Source organism: Cydia strobilella, chromosome Z (assembly GCF_947568885.1).
Source record: "Cydia strobilella chromosome Z, ilCydStro3.1, whole genome shotgun sequence".
NCBI classification, from domain to species: domain Eukaryota; kingdom Metazoa; phylum Arthropoda; class Insecta; order Lepidoptera; family Tortricidae; genus Cydia; species Cydia strobilella.
The window spans coordinates 60,749,571-60,775,261 of NC_086068.1; the positions used below are offsets into that span (position 1 = coordinate 60,749,571).

The 25,691-nt window shown below is 37.4% G+C and overlaps 1 protein-coding gene across 4 annotated transcripts in view; it reads right to left on the reverse strand.

Moving 5' to 3' along the window:
• Nucleotides 1-25,691, reverse strand: part of LOC134754730 (innexin shaking-B-like) — a 166,007-nt gene that overhangs the window by 70,392 nt on the left and 69,924 nt on the right. For 2 of the 4 annotated variants that reach the window (XM_063691073.1, XM_063691072.1), the window contains exon 2: nt 22,509-22,561. The exons of the other annotated variants lie outside the window; for them this stretch is intronic. The gene's annotated coding sequence lies outside the window, so the exon portion shown is untranslated. The remainder of the gene's footprint in view (nt 1-22,508; nt 22,562-25,691) is intronic. 4 annotated transcript variants of the gene reach the window in all.

The window sequence follows — 25,691 nt, forward strand, 5'->3', positions numbered from 1 at the left end:
GCGTAAAGCACTGATTTTGTCGCTCTTATTTGTAAATTTCGTAAAGTTTGGACTGCTAAACATGGTAATTTTGTATTACACATATCCTGTACTTGACGTTTATCAGACTACATTTTTATTATTATGACTTTGAAGTAGTGTAAATGAAAGTTAGACGAAATCAATTTTCTCCAGAAATTACTTCAAAACAAATGACAATTTCTCTGAAAATCGACTTAATTTCAACATAATTTTGATACTTAAACAATCTACAACATTCGCTGAAACTATTCTTATACATCAATTTGTATAATTTACTACCATGATTTTTTGATGAATTTTTAAAAACTGCCCCTTCTCTTCATGCATTACCGGTGACGCACGCTCGCGACCTCATTATTAAAAGGCAAGATGAGAAGACGTGCTAATAGAAATCAATACTTGTTATTTAGATATTACGTAACAAAACGTGTATAATTTCAACGACTAAATCTATCAATTTTACATTTTTGCTCCAAAATCGACTACGGCCTCTTAATAGATACACGTATCTAAAGCAAGTCCGGTCTTGCAGACCATGGAGATCTCCGTGGAGACCAGTCTTTAAGTTTTGCACGGGCTTCATGTTACGTTATAAGTACCTATGTAACTTTACTTTAGTAGCATTAACGTGAGATATTTGATTCGGTTCTTATCTGTGTGTCTGATTAAATTTCTTGTCAATTAAGTCAATTAAATTTCTCAAGTAACAACTCAAGTCTTAGAGACCCAAGACACCTCTAAGGATAAATTGATAATCGTTTTTTTATTATATATATATACACCTAGACACTTTTACATCTCTAAACAATTTTAGTACTTGTCTGTTGTTTGTATATTTTTTATTTGTTTTTTTTTTGTGTAATTCGACATTAGGCCTGGATACATCTCTAACAAAGTATCTAATATTACATTGATTTCATATTTTTAATTTTTGTTTGGTATATCTAAAAACTGTAAATCTCTGAAGTAGAGTAACACAAAAAGCAATACGAAAAAAAAAATGTTAATTTTATTGCATGTAAGTACTGACATTTTTAGTGCCCCTGTGCCCCTTTACAAGCGAACGTTCCAAAAATATATATACACGACCCTATTGTCAGTGTCTTAAGGGGCCCACTGACTATCAGTTCGCCGGACGATATCGGCCTGTCAGTTGTTCGGAACTGTCAAATTTTTGTTCTAACTGACAGGCCGATATCGTCCGGCGAACTGATAGTCAGTGGCCCCCTTTGAAGCGAGGTGAGGCGAAACATTTACTATTTCAATAATTAAAGCACTTCTGCTTTCATGAAGCAATTTGTCTCCGACATAAACCTAACCTATTCTGCGATAATCGCAAAGTGAACGCCCCACAGCATCGCGCCAAAAATACGTCAATGTCTACATACCCATAATACATGAGCACTAGTAGGATTAGAGCGCGTCCCCAGGGTGGCGGCGGAATTGGGGCCCACAATGCCGCTTATCTGATTGACTGTGAATTATACTCCTGGCCTGAGAGAGCGCATTCCTGAACTATGTAGGTATGTTAGGATTTTGAGAAATTAATAACGCGTAAGTACACCCAAAATTGGTGTGTATTACTTAGCTCAAAACACTGAAAATCAATTTCAGGTCATTCCTGTAGCCGTGCCGACTTTTATGCGATTCTCCCATAAAATGTATGAATTTAACAATTTTTTTTTGTTTTTATTCAAAAGGAAAAAAACGGAACCCTTAAAGGATCACTCGTGCGTCTGGCTGTCCGTCTGTCACAGCCCGTTTGCTTCGAAACTACTGGACTAATTACTTTCAAATTTGGTACACATATGTAGCTCCGAATGCGTCGTTTCTAGCTCAAAATGAGCGCCATCTCTGTAAGGGGTACATTCAATTTCAAGTAATGGCTTCTTTCCTAAACATTGATATAAAAACCAAAGATAGATATAACTCCGTAATAGATGGATACAGTCTAAGGAAAAAACGTGCCTCGAAAATCAAGAAAATTTGATTCTCGTTCAGAGGGCGCTACTAGTTTTGGCCTACAGTCGAATAGATGGCGTTGACGGTTTCGTTTGTTATTTAACAATTTTAACGCATATCAGTAAAAGAACATGGGTCAAAATCATAAAAATAATCAATGCAAATAAAAAAAATCATTTATCTATATTTAAATACATTCTATCGTATTTTTATAAATCTCCATTTTTAGTTTTAAAGTGTGTCGACAGATGGCAGTGAATTTACTGGGGTTACAAAATTTACTATGTCAGTACCGCTCTAGTATAAGTTACTTTATGTAAAAACTATGCATAATATAGCTATTATAGTTGCAGATATAAGCGCTGGTGGCCTAGCGGTAAGAGCGTGCGACTTTTAATCCGAAGGTCGCGGGTTCAAACCCCGGCTCGTACCAATTACTTTTTCGGAACTTGATATTTACCAGTTGTTTTTCGGTGAAGGAAAACATCGCGAGGAAACCGGACTAATCCCAATAAGGCCTAGTTTCCCCTCTGGGTTGGAAGGTCAGATGGCAGTCGCTTTCGTAAAAACTTGGGATTAGTTGTCAAAGCGAACCCCAGGCTCCCATGAGCCGTGGCAATAATGCCGGGATAACGCGAGGAAGTCGAGTTGCAGATATAAGCCACCGCGCCAGAATACTTTCCGTTACATCTGGTTTTTGAACCGACCCATTCGGGTGTTTCAAGAAGTTTCACTCACGTTTTACGTACAAAAATAAAACATTGCTAAAACTTGTGTAATGTAAGGAACCCTTGAAACGCGAGTCCGACTCGCACTTGACCGGTTTTGTTTCATAGTACAATTACTCGAAATTGACAACTAATCATATCTTATCATGACAAAGGAATATCTTATTATCAGTGGACAGGAATAATCAAATTGAAAGACGCAAATAATGAGTTTGCAAACCATACGCATTAAACTATTATTACTTACGTCTAGAACCGGTACAGAGAACCAGTGTTTTGCGCCGTAAGTTGCTGCCGTTTTGGCATCAAACCATACAAGCGGAGCGTGAATCTCGCGACCTAAACGCGTAAGCGCCATGAATTTTACGGCGCTTACGACGTTTTGGTCTCGTGGTACAGGTTGTGATTGCGACAATTTCATTGTTTGGTATGTCGTCTCTATAGCCATATAACTCAATGACCATACGTTAGGTAATATACCTTTTCTCAAAAATGGACGGCAAAGTCGACGTTGCCGGTTAAAAAGTAGGTCGCGAAGTGCGTTGTTTATGGTGTCAAAAAATTAAAAAGTTAAAAACATTGCAGTCTCGATTTCGGGACTGCAATGTTGCATACATATTCCATTATTTGTCGAGTTCCAAACTTTTTAAAAGTTGAAGTGGCCATATCAAATGAAGGCATGGGTCCATTAAACAGCCAAACAGATGATCAGTACTTATTATTATAATGTTGGTACCGCGACTATTTAGGTGTCTCAAATAGGTTGGCGTATTTTCAGCAGAAAAATACACTTCTATTTTTAATTTAAAAAATAAAAAGGCGGCAAAGCAAATCTTTTTACTTTTTTCTGTGAAAATATATACATAAGAACGTTGCTTCTGTAAAATATTTATATTATATTTGTATTTATTGCGCCATTTTTGAGAAAAGCACTATATATGACTCGGCTTCAATTAAACGGACTCCCAAGGTCGTCCGTTTGAAACGAATCCTCAGCCAGCAAGTAGCTACTTCCGAGCCTCGACAATAATGAACTAATTCTACACACTTTGTACGAGTATCACATACTGTAATAACAAATTTCAAAACTGGATTGTCTATTTTTACACACGCAAGGGCCTTAAAAAAGGGGTTCACCTATACCAAAGATAGATATAACTCCGTAATAGATGGATACAGTCTAAAGAAAAAACGTGCCTCGAAAATCAAGAAAATTTGATTCTCGATCAGAGGGCGCTACTAGCTTTGGCCTACTGTCGTATAGATGGCGTTGACGGTTTCGTTTGTTATTTAACAATTTTAACGCATATCAGTGAAAAGTGAAAGAACATAGGTCAAAATCATAAAAATAATTAATGCAAAAAAAAAAAAATCATTTATCTATATTTAAATACATTTTATCGTATTTTTATAAATCTTCTTAGTTTTAAGGTGTGTCGATAGATGGCAGTGAATTTACTGGGGTTACAAAATTTACTATGACAGTAGTACCGCTCTATCTTATTATATCCTCTTTGCCTATACCTATCCCGGGTGCAATTTGGTTTTACTACTATTAAGAGCGTTTTCACACTGTCCGAACTGATATCGGATGTAGGATCCGACATCCGCGTAGTCAGGCCGCGGGGGCGCGCCCGGGCGCCGTCTTTAGCGGTCACGCATACTACAACAAGCATTATGCCTACACAATACACACACAAACAAATAATATCGTTCCGACAACTGACGGGGGTATCCGACAAAGCTGAATTTCGATATCGGATCTCGAAAGGAGCCTATGACAAAAACAGCTGCAGGAGAGTGCCATTGGCATTAAGTAATAGGCATAATGATTTATAAAAAAATAAAAATAAATAATAAATAAATAAATAAATAAATAAATAAATAAATAAATATTATAGGACATTCTTACACAGATTGACTAAGTCCCACGGTAAGCCCAAGGAGGCTTGTGTTATGGGTACTCAGACAACGATATATATAATATATAAATACTTAAATATATAGAAAACACCCATGACTCAGGAACAAATATCTGTGCTCATCACACAAATAAATGCCCTTACCGGGATTCGAACCCAGGACCATCGGCTTCACAGGCAGGGTCACTACCCACTAGGCCAGACCGGTCGTCAAAATAACATAAAAATAAATAAAACGTTTATTCAAAGATCTTACTTACAAGTTACAACTAAATACATATGTTCTTCTGCCATACCACACAGTGGTTTGTTGGCAGACGAGGCTCCTTTGCGTTTGTGTTAGCGGTTGATATGTAACTAAATGTTTATAGAACTGATCGAATCAGAAACACGGAACTACGCTCCAGAACTAGTTGCAGATGTAGGCGTCAAGACCGCTAAGCTGAAGTGGGACTGGGCGGGACATGTCTGTCGCATGCACCCGGAAAGGTGGGCCAAAATGGTTACTGAGTGGGACCCACGGAGCACTATAGACGGTGCAGGCCGGGGTTCAGGCAGACCAAAAAGGAGATGGCGGGACGACTTGGACGCATTCTACCCCAAATGGTGGGAAAATGCCGATGACAGGGTCGAGTGGAGAAAACGAGGGGAGGCCTTTGCCCAGCAGTGGGACACCAAAGTAGGCTAAAAAAAAAAAAAAATGCGTAAATGAATAATTACAGAAACATTTTACTTCCATTCGACATCCGATATCGGATCAGTGAAAACGCTCTAAGCCGATGTCGATGAGGACGATATTTAATTAATTAACTTAGCACTAGTTTTTGATCCCGAAAAATCAGGCCAAGTCCATGAAGTAATCGCAGCACTAACATAAACATGAAATAAAACCGGCCAAGTGCGAGTCGGGTTCCGTACTTTTTAGTATTTGTCGTTATAGCGGCCACAGAAAATCATCATCTGTCAAAATTTCAACTGTCTAGCTATCACGGTTCATGAGATATAGCCTGATGACAGACAGACAGACAGACGGACAGACGGACAGCGGAGGCTTAGTAATAGGGTCCGTTATTACCCTTTGGGTACGGAACCCTAAAAATGTAATTTAAAAAGAGGCAGCAAACACTAAGCAGGGCATTGCACCCCATCGGTCAAGCCGACTCGATCCGGAGATAAGTCGGCAGATCCATCTGCAGATAAAGGATGTGTCCGATAAATCTTGCATTCGCACTCGATCATTAATATCTGGGTGCAACGAACGGCTGCATTTACCACGATACTTTGTGGGTGAAATAAAACGCGCGGTTTTAAAAACGCAGCCAACTTTTTTTTGTTAAAAAACGCGAGATTCTAAAAACGCAGCAAATTTTTGTTTGCCATAGTTTAAGTAGAAGTTATTATTTGATAGAAAAGTATTAAGAGTTGTGAATATGATTTATTTATTTATTTAATCTTTATTGCACAAAAGAAAATACAACCGTACAAAAGGCGGACTTAATGCTATGAGGCATTCTCTACCAATCAACCTTCGGGCAAAGCAGAGAATTTGTAGGCGGTGCAACATAGTGATTACATATATACAAGTATAGTTAAATAATGCATAGGCATAGACATACATACATATATCTGTATATATAATATTCATATAAATACATACAAATACATAAGATATCAGTTGAAACTTTCAAAACAGAAACACTAAGAATTCATTGTTCTGCCAGCAAAGTACTCACGTAAGGATTTTTTAAACGCAAATCTATTCGGACACTTTTCGGTTACTTTGTTGTATTTCAAGTATTCAGATAATAGGACGTCTGATAAATCTTGCATTCGAACGTGATCAAATATATGGGTGCACCGAACGGCATCTAGCACAAACGCATTTTATTACCTGTTGCGACTGTATTTCTGACCATTTGTCACAGAAAAGGAGACTCTTAGAGCTCGTTCCCACTATGTCGGATGTCGGCGCCTCTGTTCACACTAGTCGGCTATCGGGACGATTTTTAATCGGGTGTCGGTGCCTCTGTTCACACTAGTCGGCTGTCGGCCACGACCGCAGCTGGTGCCATTTGAGGTTCTCATTTGACGCGCGGGAGGCACAGGGGGTGCGGCGCGGGCGGGGTCGGTCCGACATCCGACATCATGTGAACAGCGCCGCCGACACGATTTTTTTCCGGACGGAGGGCTGACAAAACGCACGATAATTTATGTCGGATCCGACACAAAACCGTTTTCGTTCGTGTGTGAACAACTTCATATAAAATGTTCTGCCGCTACGCAACCGATTAAAAATCGGACCGACATCCGACATAGTGGGAACGAGCTCTTATACCTGCAAATCCTGAGAAAATTCGCGTTCGTACGGGACAACGGTAGACAATTTCGTGGAATGCTCCATATGGGTTAGTTAGTTAGTTATGCTGGGCATTTTCCGCAAATCGACATCCAAATGTGCCTATTTTGCGTGAAACGAGGTAGCGCTACTCTAACCACCCCAGCTCCTCCACGAAGCCTAGCAAAGTCTTCAGGTTGCTAGTTGCCTCTTTTAGTGTGCATGGATTACCTAGGTATTTGCTCCTATACACTTCTACCTGTTTACAGTCTAGGAGAATATGTTTTGTTGTTTCTTCTTCTTCCATGCACGCTCTGCACATGGGGCTATCAGTTTTACCCATATTATGTAGGTGTTTGTTTAGTGTGTTATGTCCTGTTATTAATCCTACTATTTTACGTAGTTGGCTTCTTCCATATGGGTTATAGACGTTCATAAATTGAAGCAGTTACATTGTAAAAATGTACATTTGCTCTTTAGACGCTCCTAAACTAGTGAAATATGTGTACGTGCTAACGAGCTCCCGTAAGCTTATCGAACGCACACATACAAGTACACGTACATACACGTACATGTACACGTTATGATGTACGGAGCTTATAATATGTTCAACAACGAGTGTAAGTGTAACAAAGATTTCTAACATAATAAATTAATCAACAAAAACAGATTAATTCGTAGGTAACGTGAAAAAAAAATATTTTTTTTTCATATGTACGAGTATAACCTATCTATAGTTATTTAATCAGCTGGATTAAGCCAACGCGGGACCTAGCAAATTCTATCATGGGGCCCAATTGTTTTTATTTTATCGGACGAAGTGAAACTTAGGTTTTTTCACGGCCACAGTGCGCGGGGGCCCTAAACGCGCGGGGCCCGTGGCATTTGCTACTTTTGCCACGTGGCTGGTCCGCCGCTGTATTTAAAGCCTGACCAGGAATATATGGTCATTGTCAAGAGGGCGCTGTTATTTTCATGTATAGGGTGACAGTTCAGTATAGTATGAAAATATTAGTTCAGGTGAAATTTCGCAACATGTCGCGTGATCATATATTCCTGGTCAGGCTTTAACATCATTCTATATAATAAGACCTGTGAAAATAAACGCGGCGTTTAATCGCAGCGCGTGGTCTGCTCCCGCAACCCGTCGCTAATAAAGTTTGTTCCGGGAATGGCGGCTCGATCGCGGCATTAACAGTTTATTGATCCGTAAAGACGCGGGCATCCGGCAGCCGACGGGTTAGCGATTTAGCGGTTAGCGGGTTCGAGTCCCGAAACGGACACGCGAAAATATTTCAATCAATCAATCAATCAATGTTTATTTCAGGCAAAAGCCCATAGATAAAAATTACAAATTAAACTTAAAAATACATAAAATAAATTGAAATTACATTACGTTACAATTACATTAAAAATCAAATTTAAATTACAATTAAAATTACAATTAACTATTTACATTAAATTATAGACTGTGCCTCTAGAACCCATATGTAGGTCATTCAAGTGCCTCCAAAGTGTACCAGCTGGATTTCCAGGGATGAGCTGAAGCAGACTGTTGGAACTGTCACGTACTCGGCGCATGAGAGTCATGCCCATAACACATATTTAAAAAAAAAACCGGCCTAGTGCGAGTCGGACTCGGACGGAGTACATTACATAACACAATTTAAACAATGTATTTTTTATGTGAGACGTCGGTGAAATGTCTTTAAAAAACCCGTACTCGGATCAATAACTAAGTAATTAAGTCCGACTCACGCTTGACTGCAATTTCTAATAGGTTTTTCTGTAATCTATAGGTAAAGATCTATTTTGTGTATTTTTTTCAAAATTTTAAACCCAGTAGTTTCGGAGATAAAGGGAGGGAATGGTAATTTTTTGCCTATTTTCTTGAATAACTTCTAAATTATTTACCTAAAATAATAAAAAAAATATACTTGAGATTCTCACAATGAGTTCTTTTATTTGATATATAACACGATATAGTTTGAAAAACTTTACTTTTTAATTTTCTAATTTACCCCCCAAAAGTGGCCCCCATGTTTAAAATTCATTTGTTTACGTTACATGTCCGTCTTTGGGTCACAAACTTACATATGTATACCAAATTTCAACTTAATTGGTCCAGTAGTTTCGGAGAAAATAGGCTGTGACAGACGGACAGACAGACAGACGCACGGTTTTTCCTTTTGAGGTACGGAACCCTAAAAACTACTTACTAGATCTCGTTCAAACCAATTTTCTGTGGAAGTTTACATGGTAATGTACATCATATATATTTTTTAGTTTTATCATTCTCTTATTTTAGAAGTTACAGGGGGGTGGAAACACATTTTACCTTTGAAAGTGTCTCTCGCGCAAACTATTCAGTTTAGAAAAAAATGATATTAGAAACCTCACACCCCTATTGTTCAGTGGGGAGCAGTGGCACATTTTACGGTTCCATATACGTCAAATAACTATAAAAATATGACGTTCATTTTCACACTTCACACTATCAAATTCGGTGCAAAATTAGCTTTGATAGATTGTGACTTGTGACGCAGTCCAGTCTGAAGGAGGCCTAATTCGCTCAACGATGTATACACAGCCTAACAAAGATGGCTGACTCATTATGTATGGCCACGCGCACTCGTAAACCGTAACCAAGTGTTAATCAGCGGTAAGGGGGAAATACATTAGGTTTTTCAGCTCTGAGAACTACTAGGCCTAGGTATTGCACTGTAGAGCCTAGTGCACTAGGCTACTTAAGGCGCTTCGCGCAGTTTTTGGCCAAAAACTGTTACTTTTTAGAGCTTATAATTTCTAAATGAGTCAACCAAAAATTATGAAAAAAATATATATGCATTTTCACTCTATGGACAACAATCGCAACATTTGACTTTCTTCCTGAAATTTGTAGTTTCACCAAAAAAAAAATAACATGACAGGCCGTTTTGCGGCTAACTTTGCTTATAACTTCTAAACGGCTTAATCGATTAAAATTATTTTTAAACTAACAAAAATGTTTTAACAGGTTCTACAAATGCAACATAGCTTTTCCTAATCAAAAAATATTTTCTTAAGAAATCGAACGTTTTTCCACATTTCATGCGTATGCAGCCTGAAAATGGCGTGGCCGGCAGTCGTGTGCCAGCTTTGAGACGAGGAGGCTGTGTCGCTCGTCGCTCCGTGCCTTCCTTGCACTATGTTCGCTTATGCACAAGCAAAGTGCTATAATATCGGAGTTATTGTGGCCAAAGAATAAATAACTGACGAGCGCTGATTTGGTTGCGACGCGCATTAGCGAGCGCAACACGGTATTTTGCGGTCTATTACAATGAATGTAATGATAATATCCGTATATATTATACTATAATATACGTATGTTTGAGAAAACTTCATTTGAAATAAATAAATAAATGTTTTCTAACCGACATATTATAATGTCATTCAAGTTTTACGTTTTGAATAATGTTCCATTCCATCTCGAAACAATAAATAATTGATCATAAGCTACCTATTACCTATTACGTTGTATGTATGAATAGTACCTGTTAAAAAACATTGTTTTTGTAGTTTAAAAATAATTTTAATCGATTAAGAACTAGCAAAACGGCCTATCGTATGTTTATTTACGGAAAAACTTACTATTAAGTTTATTGTAGGTTTAAAATTAATTTGTTTACGTTACATGTCCGTCTTTGGGTCACAAACTTACATATATACACCAAATTTCAACTTAATTGGTTCAGTCGTTTCCGAGAAAATAGGCTGTGACAGACGGACAGACAGACAGACAGACGCACGAGTGATCCTATAAGGGTTCCGTCTTTTCCTTTTGAGGTACGGAACCCTAATAATGATGATATTCCCACGTAATGATTGAGAAAACTTCGAATTTCGAAAAATAACACATTTGTAGTAGTATATGAAGCTAGTAGGTACTTTAATTTTATAAGTTAACTATTAATGGCATTATTTATATTTATTTATTACGGATAAAAAAAAACTGTATAAAATAAACGCACTGTACGCCTCAATTTAGTACATACCAAGCTTTAGCTATAAATCTTAATCCGTCGATTTGACTTAGGTATTTATTTGTAAGAAACAGATAAAACACAAATTAACTAATTGAGGCTTGTAAAGTATAATGCATAAGGGAATATATTTTTAATATAATTTACGACCTCTACACGCATGATCTACTCATACTCAAACAACAAAATATCTGCAAAAGATACACAAATACGAGGTATAGCGCCAAATGCCGCGCGCCTCTGGGCTGTAGGTTATTCTTTGAACCTCGTTCCGCCGCAGTCGCCGCACCGAGACGAAATTCACGTACGATCGCAGTGAGCGGGGTGCGGGTACAGAGACGCTGAGACGCTCAAGGCCAAATCAGCGAGAATCGTCTTAAGTAATAAAAAGTTTATTTTACAGAACAAGTCTTCTTCTTCTTCCTGCCCTTATCCCACGTTATGTGGGGTCGGCACAACATGTTTTTCTCTTCCATTCTCCTCTATCTTTCGTCACCTCAGCACTCACTCCTTTCTTTCTCATATCCTCTTTCACACAATCCGTCCATCAACATTCATCCCTAACATTATTTTGCCTATATGTCATTCATCCCTCCTCATCACATGCCCATACCACTCTAACCTACTACTTCTTATCTTCTCCGTAACTGGTGCTACTTTCAAACTTCCCCTAATATACTCATTCTTAATCCGATCCTTTCTCGTCACTCCACACATCCATATCAATTATCAACATTCTTATTTACAGAACAAGTACTAGACAGGTACATAGAAAGAGGCAAACTATCTGACCTCATAAATCTATACCTGACTCTGTAACCGAAGTAACCTATCTTAGGTTATTGTTCTTTTTCTGAGCACTAACGCCGTAACGCCGCCTCCGCTGTGGGTAGGTAAGGTACGCCATGTCGGGACGTTTCGGGCGTTATCGCCCTACGCGGATATCGACCATCGTGATTAACAATAGCTATCTCCATGACGTTTCACGTAAACCATTGCGGCTGTGTCCTTAAAACAGCCTAACCGCATTTTTGTTCTTAATTCCGACTCACGCTTGACTGTAGATTTTATTTTTCAAAAATTTAGACCTAGTAGTTTCGGAGATTAAAGGGAGGTAATTTTTTCCCTATTGTCTTGAATAACTTCTAAACTGTTTAACCAAAAAAAAAAAAAAAAAATAAGCCCCCATAAGTGGCCCATATGTTTAAAATTCATTTGTTGACGTTACGTGCCCGTCTTTGGGCCACAGATTTACATGTGTATCATTCAAATTAATTAGGTCCAGTAGTTTCGGAGCAAATGTGCTGTGACAGACGGACAGCCACGCACAGGTGATTCTATAAGGATTCCGTTTTTTCCTTTTGAAATACGGAACCCTAAAAATACTCGAGGTTCTAAAGAAGCCTCAAATCTCTAGATAGTTTAAAAGTCTAGTTTCGATCTGGCCTTATTAATCATTATTAATCTTATTATGTATGTTTCACCGTACCGTTTAAACTACTTAGGTAGCCGATTTTGTTGATTGAGGTGTCAACGAATCTGTTTGTAATAGTATATTACTACAGAGGCCGGGAAGGAAGGGGTTGCCGCCGCGCGCCGTTGCCGGCCGAATAGAATATACGGCCGAAAGTAGTGAGGCCGGATAGTTATGAAGCCGACAACCCGTTTTCACGCCGATGTATGTATAGTGCTTTTTTCAAACGCTTAACATAGGTATATAGTTTGTCAAAGGACTGTCTTATTTCAAACATAGACAGAGAGAATCATACTATCTTTGTCTTACACTAGTACTAACACCCAAAAGAAAAGGATGAGTATAGTTTTTTTGTTCTTATTTACTGACAAGATTTGCTTGACCAACTCAGGGTAGCAAAACCGCCTCGTGTGATGCGGAAGGGTCCTGGATTTTCCCCAGGCTACCATCCCCCCACACAGTCCTACCGCTCTAATGGCCCTAGTGCCATAGAGCCCGTCAGGTTAAAAAAAATGTTTTTTTTTTAATAGGCGTATTGGCAGAAACGAACCAAAAAGCAAATATTGCATATAGTTTTTTTTTATGGCTGAATGCCATGATGCTGTGCCACAATTATATGTGAAATAGAAATTTAAAAAAAGCCACTTCCCGGCCGGTCTAGCCGCGCCTGAAACGTGATACTTCCCAGCCTAATATAAAGAACGTAATATCCATATTACATAGCATGTTTGAGAAAAGCTAATTTAAAATAAATGAACTATATTCAGTACAATGGGAGGTTCTTTACAAAAAAAACCACAATGAACAAGTTTGGGAACAAATCAAGTTATTTTATTAAATATTTTGATTTGTGTTTTTTAAGTAGTCACATAAACTAAACTACCTACTAACTATGTCGAGAAATTGTGACGGGTACCGCCGTGACGTGGCGAGGTGGCCTAGGGGTTCATGGCGTTAGCCGCGATAGCTAGACGCCGGTTCGAATCCGGCCTTCACCACTGGAGGGCTTAGTCACTTTAGGGTTCCGTACCCAAAGGGTAAAAACGGGACCCTATTACTAAGACTCCGCTGTCTGTCTGTCCGTCCGTCTGTCCGTCTGTCTGTCTGTCTGTCTGTCACCAGGCTGTATCTCGTGATCTGTGATAGCTAGACAGCTGAAATTTTCACAGATGATGTATTTCGGTTGCCGCTATAACAACAAATACTAAAAACATAATAAAATAGAGATTTAAATGGGGCTCCCTTACAACAAACGTGATTTTTGACCGAAGTTAAGCAACGTCGGGCGGGGTCAGTACTTGGATGGGTGACCGTTTTTATAGTTAATGGTACGGAACCCTTCGTGTGTGAGTCCGACTCGAACTTGGCCGGTTTTTCTTTAATATATGACATCTATTACAGCTTTTAAAACCATAATGATCAAATTTAAAACGAAAACCGAAAAACATCAAGATTTCTACAGATAAAAACGCTGCATTAAAACCCTTAACTTTTAAAAATGGCGCTGTTCATTGTCGCACAAATGTCCACTGGCTTTCCGTTATCCTCCCGCACAAAAAGGGTAAAATGTTTATAGTTGTCTATGGGACTTAGGACCTTTTGTAAAGAGTTTGTTCGGCTAATTTTGGCAGCAGCGTTGTTTACGATGTGGCTGAATTCAAGTGGAATCTATGCAAATACTTAGGATGCTAATGTGGCTGTAGAGTGGGGTTCCTTTGGGACGATTACACTTTTCAAATAGACGAAAATGATGAGATTGATTACCATAGGTCGGACAGATCATCGCAAAACCATCAAAAATAATTTTTCAACACACTTGCTCAAAACGACGTTTTTATTCCACCGATTTTTGGCTCAGAATCCTAGATATTAAACACGCGTGCTCTTTCAGTGTATTATTCCACTCGTGCTTTTTCATTATATTATCCGACTGAGTTAAGAGGCCGGTGTCGATTTTAGTCACAAAAATGTAAAATTGATAGATTTAGTCCGTGAAATTTTACACCTTTTGTTACCTAATTGAAATACCAATTACTGGTTTCTATTAGCACATCTTCTTATCTTACCTTTTATCAGATCAGTTTTTTGAAAACAGACTCACAAAATTAGTAATGTTTGCTTTTCTGATGGACGTTTAGGTAAACGCGCCTAAAGCACTGATTTTGTCGCTCTTATTTGTAAATTTAGTAAAGTTTGGACTGCTAAACATGGTAATTTTGTATTACACATATCCTGTACTTGACGTTTATCAGACTACATTTTTATTATTATGACTTTGAAGTAGTGTAAATGAAAGTTAGACGAAATCAATTTTCTCCAGAAATTACTTCAAAGCAAGTGACAATTTCTCTGAAAATCGACTTAATTTCAATGTAATTTTGATACTTAAACGATCTACAACATTTGCTGAAACTATACTTATACATCAATTTGTATAATTTACCACCATGATTTTTTGATGAATTTTTAAAAACTGCCCCTTCTCTCATGCATTACCGTTACCGGTGACGCACGCTCGCGACCTCATTATTAAAAGGCAAGATGAGAAGACGTGCTAATAGAAATCAATACTTGTTATTTAGATATTACGTAACGAAACGTGTATAATTTCAACGACTAAATCTATCAATTTTACATTTTTGCTCCAAAATCGACTACGGCCTCTTAAGAAGGTAACTGATTGCTAACAATATGCATGGAAAGGGAGCCTTCTTTAATTGGTCGGACTGGCGGGCACCGGCGCGCCCGACAGTATGACAGATGCAATACAAACTGTTTTAACTATTAATATTTGACTTTTTTTTCTCGCAAGTGTGTTGAAAAACGTCGTATGAAACGCGTGTGCATTGGTCATTACACACCTCGGCTTTCTTATTACAATATCGCCTCGTGTGTAATGGCCACCTTAGCACACTTATTGTATCATAATGTACTATATATGTCAAAATAGGACAATATTTATTAAACTCATATTATTTACAGTATTTTTGAATAAAATTTCTAGATTACTGAAAACTGCAGTTCAAAATTGTTCTTTTTTTTATCCTGTTCCATACCATATTAAATTTTGCGATAATTTGTCCGAACTATGTTGATTACTATGACGGTATTGATTATTTCATAGGGCACTAATGCCAGTCTTTAAAATCATGTTTAGGGTTAGGGTAAAAACGGGACCCATTACTAAGACTCCGCTGTCCGTCTGTCCGTCTATCCGTCTGTCTGTCTGTCACCAGGCTCTATCTCATGAACCGTGATAGCTAGACAGTTGACATTTTCACAGATGATGTATTTCTGTTGCCGCTATAACAACAAATATTAAAAAGTACTGAAACCTCGGTGCGCGAGTCCGACTCGCACTTGGCCTGTTTTTTTTTAGTTAGTGTGACTAGTGTGAGTAATACCAAAGATAGATATAACTCCGTAATAGATGGATACAGTCTAAGGAAAAAACGTGCCTCGAAAATCAAGAAAATTTGATTCTCGTTCAGAGGGCGCTACTAGTTTTGGCCTACATTCGTATAGATGGCGTTGACGGTTTCGTTTGTTATTTAACAATTTTAACGCATATCAGTGAAAGAACATGGGTCAAAATCATAAAAATAATTAATGCAAATAAAAGAATCATTTATCTATATTTAAATACATTCTATCGTATTTTTATAAATCTTCATTTTTAGTTTTAAAGTGTGTCGACAGATGGCAGTGAATTTACTGGGGTTACAAAATTTACTATGACAGTACCGCTCTAGTATAAATAAGTTACTCTATGGTCTAAAGAAACCCTACGAGAAAAGAAAATCTCATATTAATATCAAACTATTAGGACAATTTAAATATAACATTTAAAACTTTCGCGGTTTGAACACATATTAAATCACATTTAGAAACGGGTCTATCGTGAAACCTGTGTCGAAACGTCGGTAAATAAAGGTAACAAAATATATTCGCGATAGACCCGTTTCTAAATGTGATTTGACAATTTAAATGTTTTTAGGGTTCCGTACCCAAAGGGTAAAACGGATCTTGACGTATATTTTTATTAAAAATCACTTTTGAAAAATGTCACAGCAAATATGTTACAATTATAAATTATATACGATCTTTTACATTCTCTTGCTAGCATAAGTAATATTAAACTAATTTTTTAAAAGCGTTTTTCAATATTTTTCAATAAAACGAGAAGTCAAGATTGTTTACCTTTTTAAAGTTCCGTTTCGTGCCCAAAGGGTAAACACGGGACTCTATTACTAATACTCCGCTGTCCGTCCGTCTGTCTGTCTATCTGTCCGTCTGTCACTAGGCTGTATCTCATGAACCGTGATAGCTAGACAGTTGAAATTATCATAGATGATGTATTTCTGTTGCCGCTATAACAGAATAAAAACTCAAAACATAATGGTGTATTGGTGTAAAATAATTTATTGTTAATATAGGTACAGTCAAATACCCTATTTAGGAAGGATTCCATTCGGTCTCAAATGGTCAGTGAACTAACTCAGGGTTGCTTAACGAATATGTTTGACGCATTCTAATTTACAAAAAATATAGTTCTACCTAGAATAAGAATGACTACATCATATATACTGTCAAAAATGTAAATTTCTGATCATGGAGACTATACATAAAGGTGCCAAATCTCTATGTATGAAAAGTGTCCATCAAAACACAGTAATTAGGCGGCGCCACCATACACCGAAATACTACCAAAAACAACCTACGTAATTTGGTCGGGTTATTTGTTGCCTTATATGGTTCATGTTATACTCATGTCCCAGAGCCTAACTAGCGCCAGCGGAGAGATCAGGAACTATTGTTTAAAGCTGAAAGCGGTCACTTTTGCAACAATTCTGCCATAAGAGATTGGCATCCTTTCTATACCATCCATATTTCTGATCCGTTTATTGAATCTCCCTGTAGTTTCTTGTGAATGCTCAAAGTCGAAGTCAAAGTCAATATATTCTTTATTCAAATAGGCCTAGTAACAAGCACTTTTAAATTGTCAAGTTTTACAAATATTACCTTAATCTAAATATCAGAGCAATTTATTGATGCAGTTATTATTATTTTTAAAAACATTGAATTATTATAGATATGTCAAACTTAATTATAAGAATTTCACAAAAGGATCGTAACGTTTCAAAATTAATAACAAATTAAGTCCGCCAATGGTATTTTATCATCTGTTCTATTATTGTTCATGAAAAATATAACTTTTCATAAAAATTGCATATTGTTTGCCGTTATATATATAACAGGAGGCGGTTAAAAAATGTGTAACACAATAGCTGCTTTAAAACTGTATAAAATAACAGTTTGTTAACTTCATTGTGGATGCTAAATAAATTTGCGAAAAAGCCAAGCATTTTGTTAAGCTTCCCTACTGTACCTTTTTTACAAGCTGTTGAAATCAGGATTTCACTAGTTTTGAAAACAGAATGTTTTAAAAAAGAACATCCGTGGTTTTGTTGTTAATGATAACCTAGTAATCGTATAAAAATCGGCCAAGTGCGAGTCGGGCTCGCGCACGAAGGGTTCCGTACCATTGCGCAAAAAAACGGCAAAAAATCACGTTTATTGTATGGGAGCCCCACTTAAATATTTATTTTATTCTCTTTAGTATTTGTTGTTATAGCGGCAACAGAAATATATCATCTGTGAAAATTTCAATTGTCTAGCTATCACGGTTCATGAGATACAGCCTGGTGACAGACAAACAGACAGACTGCGGAGTCTTAGTAATAGGGTCCCGTTTTTTCACTTTGGGTACGGAACCCTAATAACTATAAAGAGGTACTAGGTACCTAATTTGATTGTGACGTCACATGCTAGTGTTTTATATTCCATAGTAGCAAAATCGTTTTGAAAGTTCGAAAAAAGAAACTGATTTGACTAATAGACAAATACCCTATTGTTTATAAATAGGCAAACTGGATGAAAAAGAGTTCTTTTGGATAACAGTGGACCACTGCTGCATATTTGAGACTTGAGAGCATTTCGGGGTCTAGTAAAAAGCGCAGTTGCAGTACATTTCGTACAAATTATCAAAGTAATGAGCAAAATGTGAACCGGCTTTGCTCCACAGCGTAACCATAACACGTTTCAAAACGGTGCTAAGAAAATAAAATAATACACTGGTACTCATTTAAGATTCTAAAGATATTGCAACACGATCTGACCTAATTCTCGAACCTACGGGTGTTTAAAAAAATAAACTGATAAAAAACATTCAAATACCACCCATTTGGCTTCGTTTTCTCGTCAATTTAAATTCAAGACTAAAACGAGGCGCAAAGTAAGGTTGTTTTTAGTTATGCAGCAAAGTGTTGTAATACGGAAAAACAGATAAGAATCGTGTAAATGCACAAAGGCTGTAAAGGAAGCTTAATACTACGGCTTAATGCGGTCGTTACGGATGACAGCGATTTTATACGCGATATATACACAGCATTATTTAAGACGGTTCCCTGAGCCAGAAGGCGAAAAATCTCCTTATATGATCATGTTTTTCTAAGAGGCGTTGATATTCGTAGACGTGTAAAAAATATATGTAGTTCTTGACTATATTATCTTTAACAACATAGCTACCGATACACGAATTATGACATTCGGTCGATACAATTAATTCCCAAAGTAACCTCTAACTCGGACTTTTAATCCTACTTTACTCGGTTATTTATTATGTGATACTTATAAACAAAAAAAAGAAGAAATAACAATCTTAACATAAATAGTAATTTCATAGCGTTAGAATTTCGATATTGTAAGGTAACGTTTTTAAAATAAATAAAAACCGACAAAATTCGATCAAAATTGACACTTGGCGCGTTCTTACCCGTTCTTTCTTGCGAAATGTGACAAAGACAGCGGCAAACCGATGGAAAGGCCTTAAGTAAGTTGTTTCAATATTCGTGCAAATTTCAAACGTAAAGTAAACTTACTGTTATGAAGCATTATGTACTTCCTTAAACTTTGTTTTATCATATTAACGAAATAATTTTGGCCCAATACAAACTTAGCCTTAAGGGCTAGTGTATAAGTGCATTATCCGTCCAGTCCTACTTTATGGCGCCTTGACGTGGCCGGTTCTTGGAAGGCACGTTCAGGAGCTTCGCGTTACAGAGATGAAGATGCTGCGGTGGATGTGCGGCGTTACGCGCGCTGTAACGAGTACATCCGCGGCAGTCTCGCAGTCCGTGACGTAGCGGAGAAGCTCCAAGAATGTCGCCTCCGGTGGTTCGGCCACGTTTGTCGCAGGCCAGATGACTACGTAGGAAACATATGCCCTAACCTAGCCCTTGACGGCCCCCGACCCCAGGGCAGACCAAAAAAGCGATGGCGATGTCGTGAAAGCCGATATGAGCGTAAACGGGCTCACACGAGAGGACGCCCAGGATCGCGCAAAATGGAAAAAGGCTACTAAAGCGGACCCTGGCAAAGGCCGGGATAGCGCTAGGTATAAGAAGAAGACAAACTTAGCCTTATATTCATCATAATCAATGTGTAGGTCTCAAATGATGATGATAATCGTCAGTGTATCAATATTAGTTTAGTACCTATCTACTATACCTACCACACATGTTATAAGTACCTCATACCGATGACAATGCCACTTATATACACTCTTGATTTATAAATCTTAGTGGGAATTGTCTCAGGATGTAGGTTGCACCTGAGGACTTCCGGTTCGAACGCCATCTTGATAGTAGCCTCGTGATTAATTCCTTTGTTTTTTGCTCATTAATATAGTTTAAAGTGTAATATCGATAGCTTTATTATACAATAATCTAATACACAATAATGGAGAATTAATCTCAAAGCGTGTTTAACCACCATTTTGGAGTCAACGGCCGGTAGTCCACGTGCTTCTCGTAAAATCCAGCTATCGGTTTTACGCGACAACTACAACAACCACCGAACAGCGTCGTGCTCTAAGAGCATTTATTTTGTTCCTACCCTTTTACGTGACATTGGCTACGGGCAACACCGCCCTCAAGTCCATCAAGAAAAGAAAGATAGGTTGCACCTATTAATGTAAAAACCATTCTCTTCTTTTTGTATTATCTTCCTATGTCTGTTTTTTCCCCAATAAAGAAAAATAGTTATTTGTTATACAAGGTTGCAAAGTTGTATTTTACCCGCGAGTGTTTCAACACACGAGAAGTAAAATACATTTGCACCCGTGTGTAACACAAAACTTTTCACCTCACTATAGCGAGGAAAGTGCAACATCCACAGGCGTTAGATCATCTTCATCACTGGGATCACTTATTTTTTACGATATTATAACAGAAAACACTGGAAATTCTGATTTTTACGTGAGTCGGTGAGAAGTGTTTTTAAGTAAAAAAATTGTTGACAATGTTGACTTTTCTGTTCTGACGTATGAAATGTCAACGATGCGTTTTGAAATTTCATCGACTCAACTTGTGCGTTCAGAATTATATTTATATAAATAAAAAATCTAACGTATCTTATGGAAATTTAAGGTTTATGACTTAAAATTATTAAATAAAGATAAATATGGTCTTTTTTATTAGATTCTCAAACCATTTATTTAATGATAATTAATATCGAACGAACCATTATTATGAGCGTTTTACGTTTTGTTATCTGTCAAGCTACGTAAACACGCTCCATCCAAGGCAAAGATAGATATAACTCCGTAATAGATGGATACAGTCTAAGGAAAAAACGTGCCTCGAAAATCAAGAAAATTTTATTCTCGTTCAGAGGGCGCTAATAGTTTTGGCCTACAGTCGTATAGATGGCGTTGACGGTTTCGTTTGTTATTTAACAATTTTAACGCATATCAGTGAAAGAACATGGGTCAAAATCATAAAAATAATTAATGCAAATAAAAAAATCATTTATCTATAGTATTTAAATACATTCTATCGTATTTTTATAAATCTTCATTTTTAGTTTTAAAGTGTGTCGACAGATGGCAGTGAATTTACTGGGTTTACAAAATTTACTATGACAGTACCGCTCTAGTATAAGTTACTCTATGATCCAAGGTCAAATTACTTTCCCCACTAGTGGATAAAATGCGTTTTTCCCCGCTTGTTTTAAAGGATAAAAGACGGCTTTCCGAGCTAGTGAGGGGAAAAATAAAATTAAGTCACATGGTACTCGGCTCTTGTATTTTAATATTTGAATTTTTTTTACTTAGTTCATTCAAATCGTAATTCAATCGTAAACGCAAACCGTAGTTGCAATTTTCGATGTTAATTAGCAGTAGCATTTAAAGTGTCACAGTAATTTGAGCCGTAATTGTTATTACTTTTGGCTTGAGATATTTCTGACTGGTCATTAATGACTTCGTGAATCAGGCTTGAAATGAATAGCTCAAAACTTTATTGTAATGAACGAAACGTTACATTTACAGCAAGGACATTTTGTACGAGTTATGTATAAGGCTAAAGTCACCAAAACTTTTACTCGTAAAAACATTCAATATAAATTTAAAGCCCTTAACCTAAACTAAACAATGGCATATTTACCCTACCTTAGAATGCTAGTGAGGATCAAGATTTGGTAATTCCGAAAGTATTAATAACACAGATTTAATATATACGCTAGATGACGCAAATACCACGATTTGTATTGAAACCAAGCGCGCCGACTTTTTCATACAAAGTTTACGCATAATATGATTTTAAAATTACTTATCTGTGATAGGAAATAATGTTCTTGCCTTTGGGTGCTCGCAATTTTTGGGCTGTTGCAGATAATTATCATGCAACGAAGTATTTTTTAAGTTTTCACGGACGTCCGGTCCGGCTGCAACAACCGGCGGCGTGAACTGTACTGTAAAGAGCGACGGTCAACCTCGACGCTTGGTCGGGGTTCGGACACGCGAAGTAGATGCAATTGGGTCTTCTATGTTATATTTATTTCTGTGATTAATAACATGATGGTAAGTTTCTACAATACTCTCAAATAAATTTTTCAAAACCTTGTTGTCATCAAACACTTCTATTGTACGCTATTTTTTATAAAATCTATAAATTTGTTTAATAATGGATTATATGTACTTACGTAGTTATATTAATTATTCAGGTGGTGGCTTGCGGACTCCGGCTCATGCACATCTGGAATACCACGGACTACGTTAGCGAACCGTTTTTATATCGGTCGGCGTTGTTGCAAGTCTTTATTTACCTTTCGTCTCTATTTTAAAGTTTGGCTAGTAGTTTTAAATGAGGACCTAATACTGACCCCTGAGACACACCACAATACTCAAAGGGAAACCTTATAGGCATTGTCTGTACCAGAATTTTTATTTAGGTACTCTTAGGGTAATTGTACTATATAATTATATAATTGCAAGTTATTACTTGAATACAACAACACGAAAACACTTTAAATTATCGGTGTATCAAGCATACACAAGTCAATTGCTTTAGGTAAATCTAAAGGCATGCATTGGAATTGGTAATTTCATCTTTCAGTACAAAAAGCTATGACATTTATCAAAATAGACGGATGTAAGAAGCTTAATTTTGGGTTGGATTGTTTTTTTTAAAGAAATGCATGGATCTTTAAACGAGAGAACGTTGAGTTAATAAAAAAACAACGAATAGAATTTTGAAAGACTTTGCAACCACGCTCCACCGCAACCAAACATGAATTCGCTTCGCTTGAAGAAAAGAGGCAATATAATATTGACTTATTGTCAAATTGTGAGGGAGAGACAACACCGGAGGTGTGGAAAAACATTCGCATGGCGGCAGAGTCGCAAGCCACAACCTAAAATAATTACTAAAACTAGAGTCAATTCAACAAAATTTTGAACATCCAATGAAGACGATCACCTGAAAAGTTTGAAGGCTAATGATGACAGAAAATAAGAGAGTGGCCACATTGCGCCAACTGTCAAAATACTAATAACAACGTACGTAGTAAAATTGTTTGAAAGTAAAAACTACATTTTAACTTGGTCCAACGCACGCTAATGCAAAATTTTACAGAAAAGGTAGTCAATAGGGGGATTACTGCAATGTTCTGCCACCAGAGTGCAGCAGTAGCCCGTTTAGTAAACCATAGAGTAACTTATACATATTGTGCCTTTAACAGTTTTTTGACAAGTATTCAAAGATAATAAAATATGACATTGATGCATCAAGGCGGTTTGTTTGCAGAGAACCTACCGGGAAACGCGAATCTGAAATTTCGCTTTCTGCCTCTTTATCTCTCGAATATGCAAGAGTGACAGAGATGTTAGATAACTAAATTTCGGTTTTTTTGTCTTGTGATAGACCCTCAGATTGTGGTAGTGGCGCCCCCTACGCAGAGTTTAGAGTAATATTCCCTATTGGGTTGGGAGATTTGATTTTACATTTTGGAAATATTTTTTCTCTATTATATTAGTTTTGAAGAAGTTCGTTATTCTGAGTAGAGAAATCAAAATATATTCAAAAAATCTAAAATAGGAACGAGATTTTTACAACGGCCTACATATTATGAAAACATAATATTATATTTTATGTAAAATATTACACGACCTAAACCTACTAATAATTGGACTTCCGGAGAAGGACAGGGTAGTTTTTATCACAGAAATAATCCTTTAAGGGGGTGAAAAGCGGGGCGGAAGTTTGTATGGGAAATCGATAAAAATCAGATTGGATAAAAATAAGCTACCACAATTACTAACTCCACGCAGACGGAAGTCGCGGGCAAAAGCTAGTATTATAAATGCGAAAGTGTGTCTGTCTGTCTGTCTATCTGTTACCTCTTCACGCTTAAACCGCTGATCCGATTTAGTTGAAATTTGGTATAGAGATAGTTTGAGTCCCGGAGAAGGACATAGGGTAGTTTTATCCCAGAAATCATCCTTTAAGGGGGTGAAAAGGGGGATGGAAGTTTGTTTGAGGAATCGATAAAAAGTAGATTGGATAAAAAATAAGGTACCCAAATTACCTAAATCAACGCAGACGAAGTCGCGGGCAAAAGCTAGTATTATAAATGCGAAAGTGTGTCTGTCTGTCTGTCTATCTGTTACCTCTTCACGCTTAAACCGCTGAACCGATTTAGTTGAAATTTGGTATAGAGATAGTTTGAGTCCCGGAGAAGGACATAGGGTAGTTTTATCCCAGAAATCATCCTTTAAGGGGGTGAAAAGGGGGATGGAAGTTTGTTTGAGGAATCGATAAAAAGTAGATTGGATAAAAAATAAGGTACCCAAATTACCTAAATCAACGCAGACGAAGTCGCGGGCAAAAGCTAGTATTATAAATGCGAAAGTGTGTCTGTCTGTCTGTCTATCTGTTACCTCTTCACGCTTAAACCGCTGAACCGATTTAGTTGAAATTTGGTATAGAGATAGTTTGAGTCCCGGAGAAGGACATAGGGTAGTTTTATCCCAGAAATAATCCTTTAAGGGGGTGAAAAGGGGTGTGGAAGTTTGTTTGAGGAATCGATAAAAAGTAGATTGGATAAAAAATAAGGTACCCAAATTACCTAAATCAACGCAGACGAAGTCGCGGGCAAAAGCTAGTATTATAAATGCGAAAGTGTGTCTGTCTGTCTGTCTATCTGTTACCTCTTCACGCTTAAACCGCTGAACCGATTTAGTTGAAATTTGGTATAGAGATAGTTTGAGTCCCGGAGAAGGACATAGGGTAGTTTTATCCCAGAAATAATCCTTTAAGGGGGTGAAAAGGGGTGTGGAAGTTTGTTTGAGGAATCGATAAAAAGTAGATTGGATAAAAAATAAGGTACCCAAATTACCTAAATCAACGCAGACGAAGTCGCGGGCAAAAGCTAGTATTATAAATGCGAAAGTGTGTCTGTCTGTCTGTCTATCTGTTACCTCTTCACGCTTAAACCGCTGAACCGATTTAGTTGAAATTTGGTATAGAGATAGTTTGAGTCCCGGAGAAGGACATAGGGTAGTTTTATCCCAGAAATAATCCTTTAAGGGGGTGAAAAGGGGTGTGGAAGTTTGTTTGAGGAATCGATAAAAAGTAGATTGGATAAAAAATAAGGTACCCAAATTACCTAAATCAACGCAGACGAAGTCATGGGCAAAAGCTAGTATTATAAATGCGAAAGTGTGTCTGTCTGTCTGTCTATCTGTTACCTCTTCACGCTTAAACCGCTGAACCGATTTAGTTGAAATTTGGTATAGAGATAGTTTGAGTCCCGGAGAAGGACATAGGGTAGTTTTATCCCAGAAATAATCCTTTAAGGGGGTGAAAAGGGGTGTGGAAGTTTGTT